This window comes from Protopterus annectens, chromosome 12.part0 (genome assembly GCF_019279795.1).
Source record: "Protopterus annectens isolate FY-2018-M chromosome 12.part0, PAN1.0, whole genome shotgun sequence".
Classification (NCBI taxonomy): domain Eukaryota; kingdom Metazoa; phylum Chordata; order Ceratodontiformes; family Protopteridae; genus Protopterus; species Protopterus annectens.
This window is the reverse complement of record NC_056746.1, coordinates 313,915,334-313,942,795: the sequence shown is the minus strand read 5'-3', so window position 1 is coordinate 313,942,795 and position 27,462 is coordinate 313,915,334.

Here is a 27,462-nt window from a genome sequence, read left to right as displayed (position 1 = left end):
TAGGATAGACAATGCTGTAGGCTGCTATTTTAAGGTACTCAGTTGGAAGGTCAGCAGTTGAAGTCGAGCATGGTTTGAGTTTGTTTAGGAGTAGATTTATACAGGATGTGGGCTCAGGTTTGAAGGTGAAAGTGGATGTGGCATCATGTGGCTGTTGGGCAGGGTTGGGACTGGATGTTGGGGAATCCTTGGGTAGGATTACTATTTTATCTATGAAATAAAAAATGAATTCAAATTGCAGTTTTGAGTGATGCGTCATTAGGCCAGGGATTAGGGCTGAATTTTTGGATAATTTCTTTAATGGCTGACCAGAATTATTTAGGGTTTTGTTTATTACTGTTCTGAAAATTTTTGCAGTTTTTTTTGTCTTCATTTTTTTGCTTTTTAGTACAGTTGCAAGGCATTCTGAAATTTTCGACATATTGTGGTGTTTTATATTTTTACCATTCTTTCCACACTTTTTATCTACCCTGCATTTGCATTATACTCTATTTGGACAGCCAAATTGCATTATTTGTTTTTAGTCTATTCCATCTAGGAGGTGGAAGGCTATTTAGGAAAGCTATACTGAATTCATTTATGGCATCATTTAAGGGGAGGATTTTTAGGATGTTCCTGTTAATAGATGATAGTGTAGTAATGAATATTTCTAGGTTAAACTTGGACAGGTTTCATGTTGTTTTATAAATATGCTGTTTAAGTGAATGTGTGAGATGTCTGGTTTTGTAGATTGAGAGATGGTCGCTGAGAGCATCTGACATTGTACCTGTTGTGGTAAATTTGCTAAGATTTGATAACAGGATCTAGTCTGATAAGCAATTTGATATCTTGCAATAATGTATGGGGCTTTTAATTAGTTGTCATGTTCAACCAATTGATATTTATATCCCCTGGTAGTATTTTTTCTTGTGGTATTGTTATGAATATCCAATGTAGGATATCTTCCAGTGCAGCTGTCTTGTCATCAGGAGGAATGTAAATAACAGTAATACATATTTGTTTTTATTTGTTCATTTTTAGGAAAGTAATATGAAGTTATGACAAACTTGAATTTTGGTACTGGTTTGTTGTAAGGGGAAATGTGGTAGGCATTGGGAAATATTAAAGCAATGCCACCACTGTTCCTCTTTATATGGATGATGATAATAGCTGGGGGTATAATTTTTATGTTGTTTTTAAGCTAAGTTTCAGTTATAGTGAGATTATTAGGCTTGTATTGAGTAATCCTGGCATGAAATTCATTAGTGTTACTTCTTACACTTGTAATATTTATGGCAGCAAATGTAAGATTACCAAGGTTGGGGGTTGGTAATTGTGGGGTTAGAGTAGTGTGTGGAAGAGAATTGTCTTGATTTTATTTTTGATAGCTGTGGCCAGGATTAGGGTGAATGTTTCCTCTCAGGAGGATTTTAGTATATTGGGGTGTTATTTATTCTTGTTTTTTGGAGAGTATTTTTCCACTTAATTTTATTTTTATTTGAGTTGAAACTGAGTTAATCAGTCTATATTTTGGGGTAAAGGTGAGGTGCATCATTAAATAAGTCTGGTGCAATGTATGGAGAGTTTAGTGAGGAAGTCTGGATAGATGATTAGGACAGAGGAGGAGAGATGTTGAGAGCTGTTATTGAATCATGGTAGATTGAGAGATGGATCAGTAGGAGGAGAAGGATAGAGGATAAGCCGAGGAGTAGTAGCATGATTAAGTAAAGGTATCTGTATTCTATTTATGGCAGGTAGTAGGGAAGGAGGAATAAGAAGAAAGCAAGAGGTTGCAGGGCTGCATGATATTTAGTCGTGGTGGAGTCTGAAAGCTGGTGGGAGTTAGGTAGGAAGGAAGTATTATCTATGAAGGAAGGGAGTTAGATTGAACATTTAAGTCATGTAGAGGGAAATCAGGCCAACACTGATGGCTAAAGGAAAAACTGATATTTGGCAGTAGTTGGCAGAGCACCTGCCTTCCCTGACAGGGTCGCGTGTTCTGAGAAGCAGGTGCACTATAAGTGCAATGATCTGCAGAAATGGAAGAGGGATCAGCTGGCCAGGTAGGAGGAGGTTGAAAATGAACAACTGGAAAGACTGTAAGGAACAGGAAAATACAATTACTGCAAAAAAGGTTGCAAAGAAAGGAAAAGGCTAGCTTTAGAATTATGTTGGTAAATGTTAATAATATAATTAATGAAAAAAAGGATTGAATGTCATTAACTGTTGTAAAGAACAAATGTGTGATTTTATATAAAGTACAAAAGAAGCAAACAAAGCTGTTTGGGAGAAATATATCTGATGGAGTTTGAATGAATATTTATGTTCAGGAACTACATATTTGAAAAACAAGTGGAGTGAAAAATTATTTATTTTATTGTAGTGCAACCAGGATGATGTGTTGCATGTGATACAAGGATGGGAAAAAGTATGGAGGGTAACTATAGTTTATGCACCATATCAAAGTAAATTAAGAGAAATGTTATTTAATGAAATGGAAATTTTGTTATACCAAATACGGATACAATAGTAATAGGAAATTTTTAACTCAAACTGAAGGAACACAGTAGGGAAATAAGGACATTAGCACATGAAGAAGGATGATGAAAATGTGGGTTTACAGGTGGGAAGAAGAAGAATATTTACTTACAAAAGGGGAAATTAGAACTGGACTAGATTACATTTTATTTCAGAAGGCTTCCAAGAGGTTAAAAGAAGAGACAAATGACATTTGTTTTGCAGATCACTGTGCAATTACATCTGAAATTACAAATATAGAGGAATATATATTAAAAGGGAAAGGAAATAAAAGACATAACTGAAGTGTCAAAAGAGAATTAGTAAAGAAAGAAATGGAACAATTAGGGCAAGAAAACTGTTCAGTGTTGCATGCTTATAACAGGAACATCGGTGGGTTGTACTTAAGGAAAAATATAACAAAGAATATAAAAGACTGAAATATGTTTTAGTAAGAAGAAAAAACAGATATGATGAGTTAATAATCAAAAGGAGGAAGGGATAGTAAATTAGAAAAATAAAAATAAAAATGAGAAAAAAAGAAAATGAGGCAGGGGAACATGGAAAAGATAAGCACTACTGTAGTATAAACACAAATATTTATTACAAGGAAAGAATGAGGAGGTTTACTCCTTTTTGCAAAGAAAGTTAAAAAGATGAAAGAAGAATAGCATAGGACTTCCTAGATGGCTGCACATTGAGTAACAGCTTAATTCTAGCTCTCCCAGTGTAAAAACAGAAACGTAGCAAAGAAAGCCAGTGGACCTGTACTTTCAGGTAAATTTCAATATCTGCATGCCAGGAAAAAAGAAATACAGAAGAAAGAGGTAATTAGGAACATATTTTTTGGGAGTGTAATAAGTTGGCAGACTTTAATGATTCCCTGCGGACTACTCTATCAGAAATACTGGGTGAGCAAATTGGTGTAACTAGGGAAATGATTTTTCTGATTTATGATACAGAATTGGAATTGCCTAGACATAATAAGGACTTCCTAAGTCTAATTATGGTAGCTATAAAAGTATAGACATAGTAAGGACTTCCTAAGTCTAATTATGGTAGCTATAAAAGTATTTACTAGAAAATGGAAATCAAAATCTAAATGAACTGTACTAGAAGAAGTGAATACAGTAACAGAGATAAAACAATTGGAACTGGTATCTTTAGAAAAAGGCAGGCAATACATAGGAATTGTGAGAAAAATATGTACAGGGGAGTAATGAGGTTTAAAAGAAGGCAAGATTTGAATGAGCTATGTAATGTTTGACAATTATTGGGTAGATTATAAGTTATGTATAATGTTTGCAAATAAAATTGCATCAGTACAGTCTGTGATGTAAAAGACTTGCAACTGGGACTGAATTAATATGGTTTGTTTTCATGTATATAAATGTATGATTGTCTTTGTCATAAATGATCAAGATAAACAGGAATAGTCTGACCACCATGGCTAATATCATATGCTTTAATAAAATAAAAACATATAAAAGGCTAGTGCAAACAGATAAGCACTTTCACACTTAACGTGCTTCTTCAGATTTAATATAAAGGAAGTAACAGAGGATATTTAAACATGTAACAGCCAATCACAGACAAGGCCTTTGATACTATTCCCCACTCAGGAATCATAGAAAAACTCACTAAGATAGGCATCAACCCCTATATCACTAGATGGGTTGCAAACTGGCTCACAGGTAGAACCCACAGTGTGAAAGTAGCTGATTCCAAGCTGACTCCAAGTCAGACTGCCGACCAGTCACGAGTGGAGCCCCACAGGGTTCGGTTCTGGGTCCACTCCTGTTTGGTATCTACTTCTCTGAAGTCCAGGCCAACACGAAGGGACTCTGGCTGACAAAGTTCATAGACTATTGCAAGTTGGGAACTATTATTAACGCCCCAAGTGATGTTAACATCCTACAGAAAGGCCTCACTGAGACCAACGACTGGTGTCAGAACCATGGCCTTAAGGTCAATGCCAAAAATGTGTCGTCATCCCCTTTGGGAAAAACCCGGTTCCCATGAATTACCACATCGATGGTAGTCCACTGAACACAGAAAGCGTTATAAGATATCTGGGAACACAGGTTGACAGCAACCTTTCTTTTGACCACCACATTGCCACTGTGGTCAGAAAGTCCTTCTATGTGGCACATCTCATTACTAAGGGTTTTGCATCCAGGAAGAAAGAGGTCATTGTCTCCCTCTACTCTCCCCTCATTAGGCCAGTCATTGAGTGCAATGCCCCATTTGGCATGTACCTCATTAAACACCTGCAACAACTGGAGAGGCTGCAAAAGTACCTCACAAAGAGGATCCTAGGTCTATATGGCAGTGTAAAAGAAATTCAACTATTATCTGTCTCATATCTCCTACTTAGAGGTGATCTCTGCTTGACTTACAAAGCCATGTCTGACCCAGCTCTGTTAGAAAAGCTACATCTGAAGAAATCCCAATCCCTCTGCACCACACACTCCAGAGACCTCAACCTCATTACCACAATCAACAGAACATGCTGGAGGGACAGGTTCATAACTCAGAGACTGCCCGTGCTATGGAACAAACTTCCCATACATGTCAAGCAGAGTACCTCACTGGCCCTCTTCAAAAGAAATCTTGATGAGTGGATGGGAAATAGAAAATTCACCCCAGGGATCACTCCAGTGGCTTTATTCAACAGAGGCACTGGGAACTAAGGTCGGGTGGCACAATGCCAAGGTAATCCTATGGGCAGGGCTTGTAAAGGATCCAAGGCCATTAGCCTAGTAACCACCTATGAAAAGTCAGTGATGTAATGACCTGGCTTTCAAAGCCAGTTTTAAAGGAATAAAACCATTTAAACCAGTATGTTTATCTGCCTGCACATCAACTATCCACTTTAGTTCAACTGCTTCAGTTTTATTAATAAGATCACCACCTCTTAAGTTAGTAGTAACAGTTTCCAATACCACAAAGCTGAAGGAATGACCTCCATTGTCTTGAATATGCTTATATAAAGTATTTAAAGTATTCTTATGTTTGGGCAGCTACGGTGGTGCAGTGGTTAGCGTTGCTGCCTCACAGCAAGAAGTTCTCCGGTTCGATCCTCGGCTGGGGTGCCTTCTGTGCGGAGTCTGCATGTCCTCCCTGTGGGTTTCCTCTGGGTGCTCCAGTGTCCTCCCACATCCCAGGTGGGTTGGACACTCTACATTGGCCCTAGGGGTGTGTGTGTGTTGGCCCTAGGGGTGTGTGTGTGTGTGTGTGGTGTGTGTGGTGTGTGTGGTGTGTGTGGTGTGTGTGGTGTGTGTGTGTGTGTGTGTGTGTGTGTGTGTGTGTGTGTGTGTGTGTGTGTGTGTGTGTGTGTGTGTGTGTGTGTGTGTGTGTGTGTGTGTGTGTGTGTGTGTGTGTGTGGTGTGTGTGTGTGTGTGTGTGTGTGTGTGTGTGTGTGTGTGTGTGTGTGTGTGTGTGTGTGTGTGTGTAAGGCTGGGCACCGGGCTGGCAACCTGACACCATAAAAAACTCCACTGCCAATCATGAGCGGACAGGTGATCCGCTGTGGCGACCCCTAACCAGGAAAAGTCGAAAGAAGAAGAAGAAGAAAGTATTCTTATGTTTCATGTCCCTAAGATCTTTTAAAAATCTATTCATGTAACCAACATAAAATACTTCACATGATCTGCAAGCAGCTACATAAACTAGATTACAAGTCTTACAATCATTATAAAAATTAACAATAGTAGTTCTCTGGGTAATAGTATGTACAAACACATTAGTGCAAGACATCTGGCTGCAAGCTTTGCAAGCCTTACATGGAAACATACCCTTTCTGTTTGATTTACAGCTATAATTCATCTGGGGGCCATAACAAAGTTGACTCTTTAATGAGAGATTGTTTTTAAAAACAAAACTAGGTCTTTCATCCACTATTCCCATGATTTTATCAGAAAGAACAATTGGCCAGTTCCTTCCAATAATATCACAGACAATACTAATGTGACTACTATAAGTTAAGGATACTTTGCATCTCCGATGTGAGCTCCCTCACTTATATGTAGTGTCTGAATCCCTTCTAAAGTAAGGTTTTCCAATAAGAGTTTTTCTTGTTGTGTCATATTATAAAACTTATGGTGAAGGTCTTTGTTTAATTCAGAAAAAATATCCACCTCGCATACTTTAAGGGTAGGGAATAAATAAGAACCATGGGAACAATACATACAGGGGAGGAATGACGTTTAAAAGAAGGCAAGATTTGAATGAGCTATGTAATGTTTGACTGACAATGATTGGGTATATTGGGTATAAGTTATGTATAATGTTTGCAAATAAAATTACATCAATACAGTCTGTGATGTAAAACACTTGCAACTACTACTATGTCAATATGGATTGTTTTCATTTATGTAAATGTATGATAAGTGATAATTTAATAAAGATGCTTCTTTTTAAAAAAGGAAGAATAACATACACTAAGATATGGAAGAATAGGAAGTTTATGGTATGATAAACTTACTCCAGGATTCAATAAAGCTTACAAGGAGCTAAACTCCATGTAAGAATAATGGCATGGCTCGAACACGGAGTTCGGAGCCTATGTGATCCAGTAAACAAGGCTGGGGGCATACATGAGCCTCCCAGCACTATTCTAACATGGACACCGTGGAATAATGCTAATCACCTCATTGCTGGTGAAAACCATGCAAATGAGGTGAATTAGTGATACAGCAAGCATACAGGCATCTGAGTAGAAGCTGTGTCCGCTGCAGAAATGTATTCAGTTACTAACCGTGTACATTTCTGCAAAAATCAAAATGGGGGCATGACAGCTCAAAGTAAAGCATATATTATGATTATCTGGCCTGCCAATGGCCAAAATTATGGCCATTGGCATGCAGAAGTGTTTTAAAATTATAAAAATCAAATTTTATTTGTGATTGCGTCCATTTATGAGGAGTGCAGCAGTGCGCAAACACGATTGTGCCGAAAATAAAAAAAATGTAAAAAGACAATTTTATGTGAAAGATGAATTTTGCCATTATAAGGGGCAGCAGGCAGACTCATAACAATAACAGGTAACAGTATTAGCTAAGGATATAGGTACCAGTGTAGTGGTGTAACTAGGGACTAAGGCAGTGGGGTATGTAAATGAGTTAAATTTATTGAATAGCAAAATAGGAGACCCATGTAGCAGCTATAATGCGGTGGTATAAGCAGAAGAAGCAGCTGGCATGAGAAGGGGGTGTGTCATGCTTGGTGTAAGCACATTGGAGCAGTTGCATGAAGTCGCTAAAGGGTAGGAAGTCTGAAACACAAATGTTTGCCATTACATCCTAACTTTCGGTCTTTAGTGATATGCCAGTATTCTCCAAGACAGGCACAGCACTACGCTAAATGGAGTCAAAAAGTAAAGCCAACATCTGCACAGTGTGTGCAAATGTGTACAGTTGACAAGTATGCCCCCCGCAACACACTCGTGTCCCCATAGAAATGCAGTAACTTGTATGTTTGTAAGGTAATAGCACAGAGCACACATTCCCAGGGCTGTCCCAATCAGTTTGATAACCTGTTGCACATCCACAATATGCAGAGGTTGATGAGTTAGGTATACGTGTGGTTAATACTGTCAGGAAGTGGGCAGCACTTACACTTGACTGTAGTTGCTTAGTGGCCTAGGTACAGTACTGTGGTTGACAGGGTCCATGTTCCAAGACTTTCTGTGCCAACTATTTTGCATGTCAGCTATACCTACAGTAGAAACCTGCACACACTGTCCGGAAGTCAATATCTGTTAGTTCAGCAAAGATGGACAAATCAGGAACAGGGGGCCACCCATATGGACAGTACACAGCTGAGAGTAACCTACACACTGCATAGCATACCTATCAACTGTACAGAATTTTGCAGAATGTCTAGAGTTTTGCATCATAAGTTTGCTGTTTGTCATGGAATTGTGGTTTTCTGGCAATTCATTTGCAAATCATGAATGACTAAAATCGGAAAATAATGAATGGATGTTAGTTTCAGACTCCATACCCTTTAGAAAAATGGGAGCAAATGCAAAACCTGTCATTGTAGCAGCTATCTACATTTGTAAGGGCAATCTTTAACACCTGTCCCTATGTTTGGTCCTTTGTCACCCAATTATTTATGGCTTTCCCCAGATTTCTGGCAATAAACAGGCTGAGCGGTATGGTGTCTAGTAGCACAGCACGTACGTGAAAGTTACTGTACTGCCAGGTTATGAATGGCTGCCAACTTACTGTGTCAGCACTGACAACAAGTCACTGGCCACCATTCATAACCCTGGAATGACAGGCTGTCACAGAAGGACCACAGGTGTGCCATGTATATCTGTTCTGTTTGTCCTAACATTGCATTTGCCTGCCAAACTATTTGCAAAATGAAAAAGGTTCATGTCAAAACACCAATGGCAGACAGTGGAGGTGCAGAGTCATACCCATAAGAAAAAGCATGCAAATACCAAACCAATCTCTCAACTGTCTATGTTTGGCAGAGCATTATTAACACCCTGTCCCCATGTGTGGGCCTGTGTCTGACTGTCATTTATGGACCTGTACAGATGTCAGTCTGTGACAGGTTGACAGGGCCAACATGTAGCCTCATAATAACATAGCAGCACAAACCATCTGAGTACTACAACAGATGTAGTGGTGCAATGATGGACAACCTGCTAACTAGGTACACTCAGAGGTGTGAAGCTCATAACCCTGTGTGTGATGTTATGGCATCTAGCTCGCTCACACCACAAATACAAATACAGAGCAGTCACTGTGGCCAAAGCCTGTGACTGGACTACAGAAGGGCAAAGAGACACACATAAGGGGGAAGGGGAACAACTGGCCAGACAAATGGAAAATGTGCACACCAAAACAAATCATTCAGTGACATAGGTACCCTGCAGGGTATGGAGTCAGTAAACATCACCCACAACTAAACAACACACACCCATGTAAGTGGAGGTCATCAACAAAACAAAGGACACCTCAGAGGCAAAAACACATGGGAAATCCACAAACCTACACACCACAGAACATGCATAGTCCACACACAAGTGTCTTTGCAACCACTAAGGCTTTACCATAAACCCAACATATTACTCACATTAGATTCCATCATGACACATACAGATGTGCCTCTCACCAGGCTGGATAAGGGGAAAGTCACGCTTACTTGTCTATCAGGTGCCAGAATCCACCATATCACACATGCACTCAGGTCACTCCACAAGAGGTACTGTTACCAATCTGGTCTAGTCCATGGTGGTGTGAACAACGTCAGATGTACCTCCCTGGAGTATAGGAAGACAAATGATTCAGCTTGCTGAATATGTGTCCCATGTAGGTATGTTCCTAGGCTTAAGCAGCATTCTACCATCACCAGGAATGATGGCCCAATACAAACAGAAAATGATTGTCAGTAACAACTGGCTTACTTACTGGTGTCATCCCAGGGGGATTGACTGCTTAGCAGCCTGGGAACATATGACCAACAGACCACACTGCTTTGCTAGAGAAGGCCTTCATCTGTCTTACTTGGTCTTCAGGCCTCTAGCAAAGGTCCTTGCCTCCCCCATAGTGCCTTTTTAGGGAAAGTCATGTGGTCAATATTACCAACATATAACACTCAACAAAATGCAAAGTAAAGGCCATGCTGCTAAATGCTAGGAGTCTCAACAGGAAAATGTACTCATTACAAGCATTTGTAATCCTGGCAGATGGTGACATTTGTGCAACCACAGAAACCTGGGCCACAGCTCCAGAGAGCCACCCATCCTTCCCTGATCACTTATCTTATCACACAGCCAGACCCCAAAATGTGCACAGCAAAGCCAAATGAGGTGGAGTATAAAGATATATTAGATAGACACATACTTCCATGCTGGTCAAACAGTCGAACACAGATGACACGCAAGTACAGTCAACTGATGACAAGACCCCTATGCAAATTATAGGTAGCTACAGGCAAAATTATCTGACTCAGGATACCCACCCCACATATCTGTCTCTCTACAAATCTAGCAAGATTCAACATGTTACTCAGATCCTGTCTGACATATTACCCAACCAGTGATTGGAAGACTAACCATGCCAGAATACAAATGCACAGAGTTTCCCCTATCTTATCAATGCTAACTCTTTAGGACAGCTACAAGATGTGATACATATGCCGGACTTGGCAGAAACCAACATGATCAACCACTGCAGCACACCTATTTTATCATCCTCCCTGGCAAGATCCAGCAAAAAAGCTGTCACATTCGATATCACCAGCTCCCCTGTCCCCCCTCTAGCCATGGTAAACCAAAAATGTCTCTTAAGCTAAGCACAACCACCAGAGGGCTGGTATAAACAGCTAAACAGCCCCCTACCCCACTGGAGGAACAGGTACCAATGTCCCTATGTACACAAAAGTACTACACCAGCATATATATATATATATATATATATATATATATATATATATATATATATATATATATATATATATGTATATATGTGTATATATATATATATATATATGTGTATATATATATATATATATATATATATATATATATGTATATATATGTATATATGGTGTAAAGATAGATCCATATATATATATATATATATATATATATATATATATATATATATATATATATACATGGAATCAGGAATTCCTGACATCATCATCCACAAGGGAAAGTAAACCAGTCTGCAAACATCTGCAATAAAGGAACTATGTGGCAAAAGGATGACATTGCTGTCCAGGACCAAGAAGGAGCAGGTGCACAATTGGAGGTAATCACCCTTAGCCTGAACAAACAAATAAGAGCACCACTGAAATCCTCTAAAGTCATCCCCAAGTCCAGATTGCCCACGTCTAAGACAGACAATCATAAGGCCTTCATCACAGTTGTCTGCATTCCCAAAGGAAGCTCCCAGATCTGTGCAGAACTGGTGGTCATGGACACCACATACACAAATGCTGTAGATATAGCCATTCTACTGGCTGACAGATTCAGTGGAAATGTCTCCCCTCTGCCCCCATCAGGAAAGCAGGACATCCCCAGCACCTGACTACCCAACCCTTATCACTAGGGAACAGGCCATCACTGCCCTCTCAAAGCCAAGATGACAGCCTCCATGAGACCTGAATACATCCAGGCCTGCAACCGACATGAACCCAGGCATGAACTGGCAGCATCATTATACACCCTACACAACCAAAGCCTGAGTACCGCCTTTGTCACAGCCGAGTGGCGAACAGCCACTGTCATCTTTGTACAGCAAGGTGGAGTGTTCACCGATCTGGGAAATTAAAGACCCATTAGCCTAACTAGCCTGATCTTCAAGGCCATACAATGGATCATCTTGGACCTCATTAACAAGGACATTGGCAAACACCAAATACTTGACCCCACAAAGTCTGCCTTTTGCAAGGGGAGGTATGTCAGTGAACTCTGGATGACTTCCCTGAGACAGCCAACAAAGGCATAGATGATGGAAAGATGGTGCACTCTGGTCACCTTGACTTGGTCAAAGCCTTACCTACTATTCCCCACTCAGCCATAGTACATGAACTCTGTCAACTAGGCAGCAATCCATATGTTACCAGATGGGTAGCAAACTGGTTCATTGATATAACTCACATGATCATAATTGGAGTAGCCAACCCAAGCAGTACACCCGTAATGAGTGGCATACCACAGGTATCAGTCTGGGGGCCCCTGGTATATGGGATATACTTCCCTGAGGTGCAGCCCAAAAACACTGTTGGCAGATGACTGCATGCTGGGAACAGTCATCAATACACAAAGTGATGTGGACGTCCTACAACAGGGTCTCAACAAAACAAATGACTGCTGCCAGAAACATGGCCTCAAGCTGAATGCCTGCAGATGCATCATCATCCCTATTGGGGAGATTGACGTCCTCGTATATTATCACATTAACAGCAATATCCTACATACACAATCAGTACTGAGGCATTTGGCCACCCTTGTTGATAGCAACCTGATGTCTGTGCACCACGTTGCTTCCATTGTACAGAAAGCTTCATAGATGGGCCAACACAAAAGTAAGGTTACCTAATCAAGGGACAAAGAGGTTATAAGATCCATATATGCTAAGCTTATAAGGCCAATTATTTTGTACAATGCTCCCTTCGGCATGTAACTCACAAAGCACATGCAGCAGCTGGAGAGACCACAAAGGTTCCTCACCAGGAGATTCCACAAACCCAAGCACCTACACTATACAAATAGGCTAACAGCGCTGTCCCACTACTCAGTCCCATACAGACTCCTCAGAGGTGACCTCTGTCTGGCATATAAAGCAAGCCAGACCCTGCCATGATGGGACTGTTGCACATCTGGAAGGCAAGGCCCACTCGAACAACCTGTAGGTGCACCATCAACTTGGTATGTGATATCAATAGGGCTTGTTGGTGTGACAGATATGTGTCCCACACACTCCCCCATGTCTGGACAACACTCCCTGTCCACATCAAGCAGAGTGCCACAATACCCAGTGTGAAGTGCTCCCTGTATAACTGCCATGGGAAACAGAAAATACAGTCCTGTGATTCCACCTGTGTCCCTGCTTAACAGGGGCTCTAGGTGCTGACATGTCTTAACATGGGCTACACTCATGTCTGCGAGGGTTATAAGGGTTTCAGGCCCAATAGCCTAGTAACCTCATATCAACCTATCAATCTATAAACAAATGTCTATCAGTGGTTCACCACATTACTCTGTACTGCTCTGCCACTCACATAGCTGGAAATCATAGTGCTATGTGAAATATACCAAACATATAATGGACATCTCTTCTCAGTAGAATGCACTCTGTACCCACATCAGCATATGGCTTTTCAGTTAAGAAGAATACTACACAAGCAGGAGACCCCCAGCCAGTATATCACTGATGTGCAGGACTGTTTACACAGCTTCATCAGCCAATCAGCTGTAGCCACACCTCTCAACCTGCCAGAATGGGCAAGAATGTACATAGTTTGGCTCAATATTTCAGTCTGTGCATCATACATCTTACATATCCCAGGTAACTCACTGTGATAATCTGAGGATATCTGTCAGTAAGTAATGACACAAAACATTTCAGTGCCAGATGGCATTTATGTCAGAAGATGTCTACTAAAACAAACCCTGTTACTCTAGCAACTTTCTACATTAATAAGGGCAATGTTTACAGTATCTCCCTATGTTTGGACCACTGTTCCCCCATTTTGGCAGGCTATCTCCAGATTTCTTGCACTAAGAGGTTGACAGGTATGGCTATAGCACACAAAACACCGGACTGGAGTAAAACTATCTCTGGAATGGAGTCCCACTCTTACTATAGAAGGTCATACTGGGCATGCTCATACATTTAGAGAATTACAGCCCATGTCTAAACCCACATCAGAGTATATAACTGTATAATGCATAGATGTCTTTGCATACAGACAGCTATGTACACCTTAACTGTCTCTATCCACACCCATTAGACAGGATTACCCTCAACTAGCTGTTGGCATCCCATATGTGATATATCTGCATCTGTTGCATGTGATACACAGACTATATACACACATATATATATATATATATATATATATATATATATATATGGGCAACATATAGCAATACTTCAAGCATACACACACATAGACATGGGGAAGAGAGACAGACATAGTGATAGAGAGAGAGAGAGACACAGGGAGATACACACACAGAGTAAGCCATAGACAGGGGTACCTGAAAGGCATAGAGTGATGTCCTGCTATGGAGCTGCATACTAGTTGCAACCAGTCGCATGTGCCAGCATGAAGGTGAGATACATTGTGTAATAGTACTGAGGTAGGGGGTTGTAATATTACATCACCCAGCTTTGTGTACGTGTGTGTTTGTAGGTTAAAGTATTATGAAGCCTATCCCCCTCAATATACATCCAAAGACCCTACTGCACATGAGCTGCTGATGTCATTCACCTTAGAAGTACCTTTGGACAGTCCTCAGCCCGATAAGCTCTGTGAAGTGTACAATAACTGCGTAACACTGTAGTACAAATAACTAGATAGGTAGGAGTTCTAAACTCGATACCGGCAACTGTGATACTGTGTGTGTGAGAACCATATCCTGTGTGTGTTGGGTGAGAACCATATCCTCTGGAGGGGTGGGTTATACCATTTTGAGGTGTGTTCCACCCAGTTCACTTCCCATTGCCCTACTTTACAAGGGCTGCTGATGTAATTCACCTTAAAAGTACCTTCTGACAGCCCTCTGCCGTATAAGCTCCGTGGCATGTGCTATAGTTACATAACAGTATAGTACAAATAACTAGATAGGCAGGAGTTCAAATCTGAGTTCTGGCAAATATGTGTGTTTGTATAAGCATATGTAGAAGTGTTTGTAAGAGTGTATGTGTGTGGTTTAAAGTATTTTGGGCCTTTCACACCCAGTACACTTCTCTTTGCCCTACTTTACAAGGCCCGCTGATGTTATTCACCTTAGAAGTACCTATATACACTCTTCAGCCCTAAAAGCTCTGTGGCATGTGCAATAACTGCATAATACTATAATACAAACAATTAGATAGGTAGGGGTTCTAATCTCAATACTGACAACTATGTTACTGTGTATGAAGCATATCCTCTGCGGCTGTTGTGTGTGTTGGTTATACCATTTTAAGGAGTGCTGACCCCCCCCCATGGCATTACTTTAAAGAGCCAGTGAATGGCACCTGCTTTGCATCCACCAAGTTAAACTATACAGCCCATACCAGTCATCTGTACAGATGTATATGGAATATCCAGATGTTTGCAACCTAAATGTTGTCTGTGTCCCCTAACAATGGGCATTTATGAGGAATCATTGCCAAATATGTCACAGTTACCATAGTGACAGACATGTCAGAATCAGACTTTGTACCTGTCTGAAACATCATGCTGATACAATGTCTGTTACTCTAGCAATTGTCCGGGTTTGTAAGAGCAATATATGTGATGAGTCACTATTTTGGGTGGTTTATCACACCATCCATGAAGGCATCCCCAAGATTAATTGTTGTAAGAGGTAGTAAGTTATGTCCCAGGCATATAATCTCTGTGGTGCATGTAACTATAGCACATACAAATGGATACGCAGGGTTACTAATCTGTCTATTGGCAACAGTGTATGTGTTTCTGTATGCATATCCCCTGTGGCTGTCTTTACTGTGTGTATGCGGTGATTATACCATTTTGTGTGCCTTGTCCACACTGTTAAGTCCCCCATTGCCAACCTAGTTTTAGCCCCTATAGATGTCATCCACCTTACAGGCACAGTTACACAGTTTCTAACACAAAGGTACTGTGGTGCATGCAAAACCCATATTACTGTGTATTCTACATAAATAGTTAAGTCATCTAATATGAGAAGTGTCAACTCTGTGTGCATGTGTGTCTCAATGCATGTCCCCATGCAGCAGTGTGTGTGTTTCAGATGGCTCTACCATGTTAAGGGCCCCTGAACCCACCATTGGCAATCCTAACAGACCCTGCAATTGTCACCCACTTGATCAGTAGTGGCAGACACTGTAACACTACATTACCACTGTGGTGTTTGCGTTATGTATCTAGCACAATTGTTTGTAAAACTGGGCAAGTAGAGGTTGTGCTCAGCCCTTCAACAGCCACCCCATGTACAAGACTATGACTCCATGTGCACTACCAGCACAACAGGCCAGACATGCATATGAGAAAGCAGACACACATGCTGGTGATTGTCAGGTTAGGCTAACACAGGCTGACATGTGCCAGGAATACACTCCCCAAACCTGTCAAACACAATATCATGCATACCCTCATCAACTGCATCAAGGTTGAGTGGATGGGAAATAAATAGCATGGGCAACAGGTGCTGATAGGTGAATCTGTTGGGGTTAAAGTAATTGCTATTCTTGTGAGGGACCTAGTGCCAGTGCTCAAGTAACCTCTTCTGTATGTATGAGGCTGTGGTACTACAGAACACCCAGGTGATATGTATGAAGGCTAGCTGGAAGTGTCAAGGGGTATGTATGCAAGGTAACACTGTCTGCCCCCATTGTCCCTCACACACTGTTGCATGCATACACACCTGTTAAACGTACATATACAGCTGTACCTTGGCTATTAAAAGGTCACTGTGTTTCCACTCCACCAGACTCATCGTTGGTAATGTCAGCAGGCCCACAATCTGCAGACACACAAACATCTGGAACACAAACAGAATACAGTATATGAGACAACAATCAGCCAGCAGTACTAACAGCAATAATGCATCATGGCTAAAAAGGTACATACACTTCCATGTGTACCCATAACAATTGCCAGCAGACAGCACCTTACACAGAATTACATTACTACACTGTACTATATTCACCCTGTGCATAAGACCCATATTAGCATGTCCCTGCATAAATGGCATGGATAACAGGGATGTGGAACAGGTATTATCATGTATACAGGGTGTGGTGTGGGTTTGCCAGAGGCCTAGGCTGGGCCATAGGGTTGACATCATGTGTGTGTGTGTTTGAAGGGGTGCTGTCTAACTGGAATGTGCAAAGGTGCTGTGTGTGTCTAGTGGTGACCTGCCTGTGATAGAGATGTGTGAGTGTTTGGATGCACAAAATCAAGCCATGTGGTTTCCCTACACAGGGGTTTGTTGGACAGCCCTGGACTGTTCATGGCAGAATGTACAGTTCACTGTTTCCAGCCATATACACAGGAAATGGTTCTGCCAGGAGTCTCACTGGCACCACCAGGTCCAAGGCCATATGCAGTACTACTCCCCGGTGGTGACTGCTGTCTGCTGGATTTGTGTCCCTGATGGGACTGGCCAGGACCATGTGACCATGGCCTGCTCCATTATGGTTTGGACAGCACCCTCCCTTTGGTAGTGCTGGTTGTACTGCCACTATGGGAATGTGAATGTGTATGGCCCTGTGGACTCTCACCCGATCTTGTTGTTGACCTACGTCCATGTGGCCAATGCTCTACTCCCACCACATGTTCCAATACAGACATTGCATGGTCAAGCAAAGACAATATCTCACACCACTGTCTATCCACAACATCAGCATAATAACGTATGGCATCACCAAGGTCATGGAGGTCATCATACATGGCAGGAATTGTTGCATTCATGACCCTGAGCATCTGTCTGGTGTTGTGTTCAGAACATGTCTGTGCCTCCATGATGGATCAAAACATGCTTCTGGTGACACCTGCTGTGACACATGCGACAGAGGCTTGACGGGCAGCAGTCCTCCTTTGAGCACCCCTCTCCATCTGTCTGTGTGGGGCCTCACCTGCTCTCTGGCTATGGCTGGTTTCTACACTCATACTTGTCATAGTCACCACACTAACCTGTTCCATGCCACCACTCTCCAACTGTCCATTATCTGTGGCTGCTGGGGACTGAGCATGTGTGGGCATACTGATTGCGTGCGGGGACATTGTGAGTGAAACCTTTGAAAGCTTTATAGGTTCATAGATGGCACAGATTCAGCCCCTGATAACCCCACCTGTGCCTCACTATGACCACCATCATCATTAGAGTCCGCAGAAACACTGACATCAGGTTGTGAGCGGGAGGGACACTGGCCCCCATGTTCACCTGTGAGGGAAGGACAACATATGCCAATTAATACCTGCACTATAAGGTTTGCTCACACACACACACACACACACACACACACACACACACACACACACACACACACACACACACACACACGTGCACACACATGCACACACAGACACAGACACATACAGGTGAGGTGGCACAAAGGTATTATACAGACCACACAATATCTGAATGATGACATTTTTTTTATTATTATTTATTTATTTTTATTTAACATTTGTTGACCGGGAATGTCCGACTAGGTTCCACAGAGCCTGTTTTCAGCGGAGGCCCGGGGAGAAACGCTCCAGATGCATGTCTTTGGAATGTGGGAGGTAACCGGAGTACCCGGAGGAAACCCACGCGAACACAGGGAGAACATGCAAACTCCACACAGAAGGCACCCCAGCCGAGAATCGAACCGGAGAACCTCTTGCTGTGAGGCGACAACATTAACCGCTGCACCACTGTGCATGCATGACACATAATCAGACCACAACATACACACTGTGGACAGACCCTCAACAACATGCAGTGCAGCTATGTCCACTTAGTGTCGCTACTAATATACACCTCTGAGATATGAGGAGTGGTAGTAGGTGATGGACTTTCACCTAACAAACACTGCAGCTGTGTATACATTATTGATGTACACCTGTATAACACAGTGGCAACACCTACAGAAATGTTACAGCTCCTGCAAATAGGCTCCTGTGATGATCACTGTGATGTACTGCAGTTAACCCCTCCACATGTGAACATGCAAATTTTGCAATATAGCTAACAGTAACAGTTGTGTGCATGGCAAAATGCATGCCCTTAACATGCCTAGGATATTGGTGAGTCACAAGACATTTCCTTTTTTGTGAAAATCTTTTATTACTTTTTGAGGAAAGATTCATTGGACATAACACTGATATTTGAATCATAACAATAAAAGCAGGATTACATTGATGAGATAAACATAACGGCAACACATTAAAGTATTACAGTAAATGTTTTGCAATATGGTAACTATATTGAGCAATATAATAATTTAAGCTCATTGCTTGAATTACTTATTGTCTGTTTAGCATGTTATGTTACCTAGTCAAGGAAAGTACATGATATTTTAAACATTAGCTACTGAACCATATGTACACTATTTTTCTTTACTGTAAATGTCTGCATGGAAATAGCGTATACATGGAGAGGTTTTAAACAGTGCTGTAGCCCAATATTACATTTAAATTACTTACGGTATTTTGGATTTCATCTGTAAAATCATATGTGCGCTACTGTAGTACAGTTGACTGCACGTAATTTAGCACCACACAAGTAGGGGATCAAACAGTCCTTTTATACATTTCTGCCTGTTTTAACCTGGAATGCCTTAAAAGTGCTTACTTAGCGATAATAACTCTGCTACAACTAGTGAGTTCCACATTATTTGCCCACATAAACTATTTAGCCTTATGTGCGCTATTTCTGTTTTTCTTCACTGTAAATGTCTGCATGGCTATAGTGCTACACTTGGAGAGGCTTTATTAGTACTTTAGCCCAATATTATACGTAAAAAAGTATATGATAATCTGGACTACAGCTGTAAAACTATATGTGCGCTAGTGTACTACAGTTTATGACTGCATGGAGTTTAGCGCTACACACGAAGGGGATTGAATAGTTTTTGTTATACACATTTCAGCCTGTTTAATCTGTAACACCTTAAAAAGTGCTTACTTACTGAAGTTTCACTCTGCTACATCTACTGAGTTCCTCATTATTTTGCCCAAATCAACTAGAGTGGAACTCTATTTACATTGCCCTGCTCACTTGGAATGATAAATTAAACTACTTATATTAGTAATATTTAGAGGTGTTTAAGTTCTTAATCTTTCCATAACTGGTCTGTTACATGTTTATTATAGCACCATATTAGTCTTTTCTACCCACAAATCTGTAAGTAGTCATTTTAAGAAGTAGTCTCTCTTACTGCTATTCCTGTACTAATAGCCTCACTTTTGTTATTTTTTTGTTCCTGTCTTCTCTGCATATACCAGCTTTGTGTTCCTTTATGTCCCTGCACTTATCTATCTGAAGTGCCCTGCGTGGATGAAACAGAACCACAGTCCTGAATTCCACCATAGCCTATCTGCTCTCTGAGAGACAATTTTTTTCCCCTGAAAGAACTTCCATGAAAGTATGTCCTGTAATGCTGTTTTTGCTTAATATTACTACATACCTCTGTTAGGATAAGCAACCCTTCCCACCAGGTTAGCCAGCAGCCACATCCCCTGTTTTCCTAGCATTAACTTAACCCTAGCTCCTTCAGCCTCAAGGTTGCCCTAGCTCCTTGTCCTCCCCCCACTAATTACCTTACCAGGATCTCTCCAGTCACTAACCTGGCCTGTTATACCCCCCTCTGGGATCATTCTTTTGCATCTCTCCTCCTGCCATTAGTGTGTGGCCACTAGGTGGCGCCTTACTCTTAGCCTTCTGGCCCCTTTCTTTCTTTTCCCTCTTATTACCTGCTTTTGCTGTTATGAGTGTCTAGCCTTATTTCTGCTTACCATTTGCTCTCCTCAAGTACTGTCCCCCAAGATTCTATCTCACTCTGCACTCCTTGGACACCCAAAGTCCATCCCTGAAAGCCTCTAAACTTTATCCCACATCCCTACTTACTTACTTTCTAATTTCTCACTCTTACTGATTGTTTTCCTTGTCTTCTCTTCCACTACCTGGCTCTACCTGCTCTGTTCACCCTACGAGCTCACTCCGCTCCCCTACCCTACACCCAAATCCAACCCCCAGTGCTCATACACTTATATACCACAGGCCACTCCTCTTCCCCTAATTATCTAATTACCTCATTATATACCACAGAACAGTAGAAACATACTCACCCATACCCTCACTGCTCTCCACATTACTAGCCCTGCTATACTATCTCTCTACTAACTAGCTCTTTATCTCAACCATTTTCACTCACCTCTCTCTTTCCTCCTTCCTACCATGCCCTCATTGCATCAGCCTAAACCTACAAACATGTTCCTCTTTCTTGCTACAACACACCTACTACTCATACTTTATATGCTTACTGTATATGAAAACCTACACCTCACTCCATCCCTCTCTCCACTAAGACAAACATCATCTTTCACCCAATCTACTTCCCACAACCATGCTAATATCACCATTAAATCAACCTACCTCTCCCCAAAGTATCACAGGCTAGCCCATATTACTCCCCAGCAAGCCAGAAAATCACAATATATTCTCTACAAACTCCTTAAGCTCTCACTTATTTTTCAACAACACCCTTTACTTCACAGTGATATTCATCCCAGTCCTGGACCTAATAATAGCACCCTTCTAAATTCCCTCCAACCCCATCCAACCATCCCAATTACCCTCACTAAAACTGCAAACCCATTACTTATAGCACATCTTAACATACAAAGCTTAAATAACAAAATCAGCCAACTCCATGCACTATTTGACACACATTCCTTTGACGTTCTGTGTTTAACAGAAACCTGGCTCAAACCAGGAATGAGGGACAATGAAGTTATAATATCAGAAGATTAGACTGTATAACTAAAAAGGGTGAAGGGGTAGCAATACCATATAAATCTGAGCTAAACCTGTCTGTAGTAGACCTACAAATACCCTTAGACAATAATGCAGAACTCCTTTGCACTAAACTTCAGGTTAATACCACCACATCTGTTTACATAATCTGTTCTTACCTACCCCCAGGCAATAACATCAACTCCCTTGAAAATATCCTCTGCTGGCTCTCTTCTTCCCTCCCACAAGAAACCGTAGTACTTGGTGACTTCAATATAGACTGGAATTGCTGTACCTCTAACAAACCATCAGCCCATATAAGCCTGTATGGCTTTTCTCAAAGTATCACCACCCCTGCCAGAATCCATAAACCCAGTGGGAAAGAGAGTACCTTAGATTAGATCCTAGTGAAAAACCATTCCCTCACATATATAGCAGACACCCTTCCAGACGATATTAGCGACCACTTCCTAACCTATACAATTAGGCAAAAAACTTTTATCCCTAACCTAACAACCTTTAAAACTGCATGAAACAAAAAACACTTTAATTCTGAAAGTTTCCAAGCTGAGCTAGTAGACTGTGACTAGTCTCCCTTAAAACAACTCCCCCTTGAGGAAGCCGTATCCTATTTTAATTCCAAATTCTTACAAATACTAGAATACCATGCCCGTAGTCGGTCCATTAGAAACCAGAAGTAAAGCTGCTCCATGGCTAACTAAAGAGACAAGACACAGAATCCTATTAAGAAATAAGATCTGGTCTAAATGGAGAAACACTAAAAACCCAACTGATCACAAGAACTACAAACACTGTAGAAATGCCACAAAAAATTAAATCTCCTTGATAAAAAAAACTACTTCCTTAAACTCCAAGACAAGCATCAACAAATCCCACAAACCTTCTGATCAGCTATTAATAGACTTTTACACCCAGGCCACTCCAAGACACCTCAGGCCTCTCCTTAACTCATCCTAAGGAGATTGCTGACACCTTCAACACCTTCTTTACTGAAACTGTACAATCTCTTGCTAGTTCCTTACCCCGTCAGCTCTACCTTCACTTTCCCCATGACTAGCAAACCCCCCACCTTTCAACTAAATCTAGTGCCTACATCTCTCATCTTTACCCTACTGACTAAACTTAAACCATGTACCCCATCAGCAGATCACCTACCACCTGAATATCTGCAAATTGCATCTAAAGTACTCTCCTATCCTGTTTCTATACTAATCAACAGATCCATTACTGAAGGTTCTATTCCATCTCTCTGGAAAATCTCTCACATAATCCCACTTCATAAGGGTGGTAACTCCACTGAAATATCTAACTTTTGTCCCATAGCCCTACTCTCCCCTCTAGCCAAAATAATGGAAAAAATGTATCCACCTCCAACTACTTGAACACCTACTCCAAAATAACCTTTTATCAGATTGTCAACATGGTACTACTACAGCCCTACTGTCCTTCACTGACTGCATCAACATACATTGTAACAACAACAGGCTCTCCACAGCACTCTTTTTAGACCTATCAAAAGCCTTTGATATGGTAAACCATCAACTACTACTATGAGACATACTAAAACAACTCTCTCTCAACTCTCACGCTTTAAGATGGTTCAAGTCCTACCTATAAAACAGAAAGCAAGCTGTCCGCTGGGACAATAACTTTTCCACTCTTCTTCCTATTACTCTTGGGGTCCCACAAGGCTCCATATTCATCAATGATCTAAAGCTAAATATTCCTCAAGCCACCTGCATACACTATGCAGACGATTCCACACTAGTGTGTGCTGCCACCTCATCTGCTGAGCTCCAAAACATTACCCAGACAGTATTTAACTCAGTTGAAACATGGTTCTTGCAATGTTGCCTCCTACTTGATGCTAAAAAAACTAAATTACTGTTATTTACTCCCTCACTAAAGTCTCCCTCTATTGATCTCACTGTTAAATCTAGCAATGGTACTGTAATTGTACCTGACCTGACCACCAAACTTCTAGGAGTAACAATTGACCATCATCTTAGCTTTGACAATCACATTAACACCACTATTAAAACAGTTATTAGAAAACTTGGCTCACTCTATAGGATTAAATCCTTCCTTACCTCTAAAGCCAGAACCACCATCGCCCACATCCACCTTATTTCTACCCTCCTCTATGCTTCATCTATTTATACTAATCTTTCCAAATCTAACCTAAGCAAACTCACAACTTCCTATAATAACATTGCTAGATTTGCCACAGGTTCACCGTATAAAACACATCACTGTATAAATCTCAAACAGCTAGGTTGGCTAGAACTCCAAAACCAGCCTCTATTTCAACAAGTTATAATCTTCCATAAGATACTCTTTCATCCTAACAATACTCCTATTCTCAAAAGCCTAATCTCTTCCTACAGAAACCTCACTACCCTTTGCTCTGCAAATAAATTACAAGTACACATCCAGAAATCCTATAATAAAGCAGGGGACTACCTTTTCTCAAATTCCGTGGGTAAGTTTTGGAATAGACTCCCCACCAACCTACAACTTCTTCCATCATTACCACTTTTTAAGCACCAGCTAAAACTACTCCTTAAGGCACAATGGCTATGCCCTTGTACTAACCCTGATTAACACTAACTGTATAGCATACTTTGTTGCCTGTATCCACCTGTATGCTCAAGTCCACACAAGTATGGGCATGTAAATATGTGTGAGTTGTGCATTCATGTATTATGTGTGTGTAGGTGTGTAAGCCTACAGCAATATTTTATTCAGTCATTTTTTAGCTTGATGTGCATAGACTGTTTTTTCATGTTAATTCCTATTATGTTAGCCTAATGCATGATTGTACTACTGATATTAACATGTGCTATTTTATGTTTTACATTTACTTTTTTTAAATGTATACTAGTTTAATCTTGGAGCTTTTCTCCCCGGGCCTTTACTGAAAATGGACATGTATCCAGTTAGACTAGCCCGGTCAACAAATGTAAAAATAAAATAAAATAAAATACATTTACACACATGTCAAATGTTCATCGTTAAGTGAAGATACTAACATTAGATTACGATGAGATCAAAAAGGGATTTCCAGAATTCAGTAAAGTGGGTGTGGAATTTCTGAGTAAAGTTTAAATATCTATGGGCCACTAGGTGTTTGGTGGCAAGGTGTTTGAAACCCTCCCATGTGAGTGATGCTCTATCCCTCCAATGTAGTGTAATGTAATATCTGAGTAATGAAACTAGTGTTACTAATATATGTATTTGTAGTTTAGATAGACCAGTGGGGAGAATATGTAGGAGAGCTAGCTTCCAGGATAGAGTTGTTTTTTCGTAGCCCATCTTTTCAAGTTGGACTCTTAGTGAACACCAGAGCTTGTAGGTGCACTTGCAGTTCCAGAAGATGTGATTATCACAATAGGAGCAGAATGGTGAGGTGGAGGGGTATATTTTATTTAGAGTGGTTGGAGTAAGGTAAGCATTATGAAATATCATGATTTGTGTATAATTAAGTTTTTTAAAGGGAATGAGTTTTGAGGTTAGCTGGATGGCCTAGGATATTTGGTTGTTTGTGATTGAAAGGTCAAGTTCTTTCCAATATTTAGAAAAAATAACATATTTTTGAGTTTTGATTGAGAGAATAAATTTGTAAGAATTAGATAACATTTTTAGAAGGTTCCATATAGTTTAACAGGTTTTTAATGTCATTGTTTATGCCGGGGTTTTTTATAATACATCAGCTAAGGTCACAAATTTGCCTTAAAATGATTGTATAGCTTTTGGAGAGGTTTAATTGAGTTCTCATTTCAGTAATAGTGTTATTCTTGAAGGGAACTATATTTGAGATGCTTATCTCCTTAAGGAGGGGCTAATTGTTACTATAATGATAATAATAGATTAATCATGTTGTTACTCATTTTAAGATTAGGGTTAAGGTGGATTGGTTGTAGAGAAATGAATGCATTACATATGTTTAGCAATTTCAAAATCTTTTTTATGGTGGTGATTTTATGTTTTATAGTTGTGTGTATTTTAAGATGTTTTAAGTTTTCACTGTAAAGAAAAGTGAGGGCTCTGGGGATAAAGCAAGATGTTTTGATATAGTTGTATAAGAGTTTAACCCAAGTTGGAGCCCATTGATGTGATACTGGGGTAAAGTCAGATATTGTTATTAGTCTGTTACATTTTATGATATCATAATAGAGTTTAAAGTCAGGTAACCCTAAGCCCCCACAATGTTTAGGGTAGATCAGTTTGTTGTAACCAGTTCTGATTGATTTGGAAACCCAGATAAATTTAGAAATTGTAGACTGGAGGGTTTTAAAGAATTTTTGGTTGATAATAATATTGGTGGCATTAAAGATATATATATATATATATATATATATATATATATATATATATATATATATATAAATCTGGGTTAATATTGATTGTAGCTATTTTAGCAAGGAACAGGAGTTTAAGTTTTGCCCATCTGTTAAGGTCTTGTTGTATGTTTGACCAGAGTTTAGTAATATTATTTGTATACAAATGTTTAGGGTCTTGGTGAAAAGATATTCCTAGATATTGCAGAGATTGGTTAACTTTAATACCAAATGCTAAGGAGTAGGTGGTTAGTTGACAAAGGAAGTTAACAGGAAAGATGTTTGTTTTCTTTAAATTCAGTTTGTATTTTGAGAAAGATGAGAAGGTGTCTATTGTGAAAAGAGGTTTCTGAAGTTCTGAACTGGGTAGGGAGTAGTACAGATTTAGATCATCAGTGAAAGCTAATAGAGCAATTCTGGTGTTAACAATATTGGGAATATGGTGGAAAGTTTTCTGGGATACTAGAAGGAATAAAGGTTCAATGTATAGATTAAATAGATAGGGGAACATTGGACAACCTTGTCTGGCACCATTCTCAATGTCAATTCGCGAAGATAGATGTTTATTAATTTGTAGAAAAGTGTGGGCCTTGGAATAAAGTGCTTTGATAGCTTGTATATAATTACTGGGCATGTTAAAGATTGGTAAAATATTGAGCAAAAAGTCTACATTGAGTCTATCAAAGGCTTTAGAGGCATTGGTTGCTAAGGTGTAGATTGGAGTACAGGTATGGGCAGAAAGAGTGATCGTGGTGTCAAGTGTGAGGGTATGGCCAAAGGTTTTTCTATGTATTATAAAACCTGACTGTTCACAGGAAACAATGTTCTGGATAATTGGTTTAATTCTATTGGCTAATAGTGATGCAAAGATTTTCATATCACGGTTTATTAGGGTAATAGGTCTATAGTTCAATGGTTTTTGAGGTTGGAGTTTGATTGGGAGATGAGAATAATTTTGGAGGCATTTTGTAAATCACTTATACCATTGCTAGTAATGTAGTTAAATAGTTGAAGAAGAAAGGCAGATATTTTTTGAGGGAAGGCTTTGTAGAATTCGGCCATAAGGCCATCTGGGCCTGGTGCTTTGTTTGGTTTAAGTTTATTGATTGTCATGATCATTTATTTTTGGGAGATGGGGAAGATAATGTTTTTTGCTGATCTGGACTGATTTTAGGAATGTTTAGTTGGTTTAAGAAGCCATCTAAGTTGTGTTTGCTTTGAGAGAGTTTTGGTGAGCTACATGATTTCGTGTATATACTTTTGAAAATTTGTATGATATCTTGAGTAGTATGATAGAGTTTATCTTGGTAGAAGAGTTCTGTAATGTTTGGGGAGGGTTTGTTTTGGTGAACTAGTCTTGCCAGGAATTTAGATGGCATGTGGGACCGCTCAGAGTAATTTGCCAATGTTTTAATTTCTTGGTATGTTAGGTTT